This window comes from Palaemon carinicauda, chromosome 19 (genome assembly GCF_036898095.1).
Source record: "Palaemon carinicauda isolate YSFRI2023 chromosome 19, ASM3689809v2, whole genome shotgun sequence".
Classification (NCBI taxonomy): Eukaryota; Metazoa; Arthropoda; class Malacostraca; order Decapoda; family Palaemonidae; genus Palaemon; species Palaemon carinicauda.
In genome coordinates this window covers 128,844,921-128,848,817 of record NC_090743.1, presented here as the reverse complement: position 1 = coordinate 128,848,817, position 3,897 = coordinate 128,844,921, and the positions used below count along the sequence as shown (strand labels likewise).

General features: G+C 36.5%; 1 non-coding gene across 1 annotated transcript; it reads left to right on the top strand.

Moving 5' to 3' along the window:
• Positions 1–3,344: 3,344 nt before the first annotated feature.
• LOC137659355 (U1 spliceosomal RNA) lies at positions 3,345–3,507 on the top strand. Its single transcript, XR_011047487.1, has one exon. It is a non-coding gene; the product is annotated as a U1 spliceosomal RNA (small nuclear RNA).
• The last annotated feature ends 390 nt before the right edge of the window (positions 3,508–3,897 follow it).

Here is a 3,897-nt window from a genome sequence, read left to right as displayed (position 1 = left end):
CCGCTGATCTACAAAGGCTCCAATGTTTCTTCTGCTTCTCTCTGATCTCTGCGTGCATTCGTCCTCCTGTCGTCGCCAATATAAAGTATGTTGTAAATCGTCTGGTGATTTCAGCATATTACTCACCTGAAATGAGTGAAGAATTATTAGTAATTATCCATGAGTTAGTCCCTTCCGATGTTGCCAATTATTCTCGGTGGGGTTTAATGATACGTTGGTATTCTTAAAATACATTTAATCAACTTGTGATCACATCACTCTGTGACTCTGTTAACAACTAACTCCCAACTGCTGTCTGCTGAGCGTCGAGCGTCTCATAAACAATTTTACAAACCAAAACATCAGATCGAACAATAGAGCATCGCTCTCAAAAGACTTAAATCCTACTCCAGTACAAAAGTAATAAGAATCACATCCTATCTTTGAGGTAATTAATAAATGCTTTAACCCTCACACCAAAATACATCATTTCAGTTATATACATTCTCGAACATGTTTTATCAACGCAATATGATGCAATGTTGCGCAATACACGTAACATTTGAGGTAATACAGTACATTATTACAATAATACATAACATGAGCACCCTCGATAGGCCCACATGCTTACGTATTTGGTACTTGTTAACTCAATTTGGTACGTTATCGGGTATCAAGTACAATTGGTAGCCTACATTTAATTTTAATTAGGCGTACTTGTTTTCACGTTAATTTTTTAGAAATTTTAAAATGATTGCCTTGATATAGGCATAGAGAAAATGTGAGAGAGACATACATAAGTTGATAGAATTATCAGTAGCTACTTAATTTATCCTCTAACCATATTTTACACCTTCGTTTTCTCCTATGAAGAGAATTCATAAAACTTAATCAGAATATTAATTTTTTTCCTTTTGTTTCAGTATCTGTTTATTATCAGAATACAATATACTATTACACAAATAAGGCAGAATACTGTGTGGTTTTAAAGATAAAATGTAGCCTACTATGAAAAAGGAGAGGAAATTTAAGGAAATCATAACTTGGTGAATGAAAATGTGAGGGGAAAACCTAAAATAAAGAGCAATGAAATGCCTATAAAACTTGTGAAATGCAATCAGTTTATCTTTATATTAAGAGTGCTCCGATCAAGGGATGAAGTATGGAATACTATACGCTTGGTTGAGACCGTGACTGTAGGCGTCAAAATAGGTGAGGCAACCCCGTCAGAATGCTAGACTGTGCCCATACATGCACGAGACTTGTGGGCCATACTGCCAATTGCGACGGGATTGACCTGATGCTGACAGGATGAGAGGACATGCTAGTCGCACTGGGTTTGTCCTGTTTATCCCCCCCCATACACGTTAAGGAATGGCGCAAATGCGCCAATCCTCTGCATATATGACCTGCTTAAGACCTCAGAGAGTCAAATAACAATACCCTCGTTTTGGGCTCGACATTGGCTTGATAAGGTATAATGATGATGATGAATAGGAATTTTGTACACAACAGGTTCTGTCAATCAAAAGATATTTTGCATTCACAAAAGGTTCATCATCAACAAAATAAATTCTCAAAAGCTTCATCAATAACACCAATGGCTTGCAAATGATTTTATAGCTCATGCACAACTGTGTCAAAAGCACTACTAGGATTTCAATATCTTGATGCCACATTTGTCCTCATTTATCACTTCTAGATCATACATTGGTTACTGTAGAAGGGAGAAACCCACAGCCAATGTCCAATGATGGTTGTGGCAAATAACTTCTAAAAGAAAAATAAAATATAGCCTGTGTGTACTGTTAGGCTGTGTTAAATATTCTAAGGGAAGAAATCACTATCATTGTTTAGTTTTGGCCAAACAAATATTCTTACTTTGCTCACTTTACTTTAGGGTTTTTTTTTCTGGACCATTGCTGCAGGGGAATCTTACTCTCTACAGGGCCTTTATAGTAATTTCATTGTATGCATTCCAAGGCGTTCAACATTTCAAAACTCATAACTAGACGATAGAATATCACAGGATTATGTCATAGCCTACACTGCCAATCTAATCTTACTGAAGATGCTGAGCTGTCGTGTGCCCTTACTATAGTGCAGTGCAGCAGGATCCAGTCTTGCTCATTTGCAGAAGGTTGCCGTACCATTCTATAGGTTCCAAGAGCAAGAGTTTTGCTAGCATTAGATCTGCTTATAATGTGAAACAGGAAGGGCAACATGGCATCAGTAAAACAAGATGATTTTCAGGCAGTTGGTCTGTTTAATTTGCCTATTTTTCAATTTTATAGCCATGGTAGGTTCAGTTATTTCACATAATTCCAAGTGATCTTGTGGTTGCCTTGTGTACTTCTGTAATGTGAGTATTAAGAAATACACATTAGGAGAATGTGTACCTTTATAAAGGGTCACAAGTATGTTTATACTTTGATAATTCAAACTAGACGCCAACTGAGTTTAGCAATTACAATTCGATTTAACAATTGGCTGTAGTTTGCTACAGTCACCATCTGCATAAAAAAAATTATGGTACATTAATATTTAATATCTGTGTATTCTTATCCACTAAGGTCTGTCTTTTGAGAAAAATTGTAGTTAGGTGTTTGTAGGTGATAACCAATTAGTCTTGTAATATATATTTAACCAGAAGGCTTAAATGAAATAGATTATCTCTGGTCCCCCAGCTTTATGTGTGACACGGACTCATTTTGGAAAGAATTCACCGAGTATCATGTTTAGGGTTCCTCAAGTAGGACGAGTTAACCTATTGAAAACTTCTTCTATCGATTGCCCGGAGCTTTCCTCTGGACGGGGGCCTTTTGAGGAAATGTCATAACAGCCCCCAATGAAAACTTGTGGGATCTCCACAGATGTTTTGTCACGGGCATACTTGTTAAGCAGCAGATGCAAAACAGTTGCAACCCACTTATCTTACGGATGTCTAATCATTGGAATGATTGATTATTGGATGCATATGTATTCAGTTCAGCTTATTCTTTATTTATTTGGTATATTTTTAATTTTGTTCCCTTGAATTCTTCATATATAATTTCTTTTGGCCTGGTTGGTGATTATTTTTCTTGCTTTCTAGTAAAAAGTACTTCAAGATTTGTATTACATCAACAGCCAAATTAAACATTCATTGAATGAAAGTTACTGAAAAATACTTGAGAAAAAATGTATGTTCGCAATGATTCACAGAGAGTTACTAATTTATGGGATCCTAAAATGATTCAGGCATCTCATTATCAAGTTAAATGTGTTATATAGATAAACTTGAAGAATTTATTACATAAAAATCAATAAGAGGGGAGGTTTACTCAGTTCACCTCAGCATGGATGCTGTGGTGTGTGAGAAGAGCATACTTACCTGGCACAGGGGACACCATGATCACGAAGGTGGTTCCCCCAAGGCGAGGCTCACCATTGCACTCCGGTGGTGCTGACCCTTGCGATTGACCCAAATGTGGTCAACTCGGGTGCGAAATTTTTGGTAGCGGGGGACTGCGTTCGCGCTATCCCCCAATAAAAAAATTCATCACTGTACTAGTTACCTTCAGGCACACTAAACATTTAACTTTAGTTTGTGAGTGATCGAGAAAGTATATAGGAAATGTGTTCCTCTAATATTTCCATAAATATGTTGAACAGTAAATTGTGGGTGACACCTGCACTCAATTATTTTAACCGAGATGCATTTGCACTCACTCACAGGGATGCCCTTTTTACTTGGAGAGGTTTCCTACAAGCTGATTTGTTGCAAGTATTTTATTCGAATAGCATCATTGTTTTCCAAATTATTACCAAGTAATGTGATTTGAAACTTATTTGCTAATCTAAATTTCTCCCTATATGTTTTGTGAATAAATAATGTTAACGAATAGATATATTTTAAAGTATGGTAATGTTAAGTTT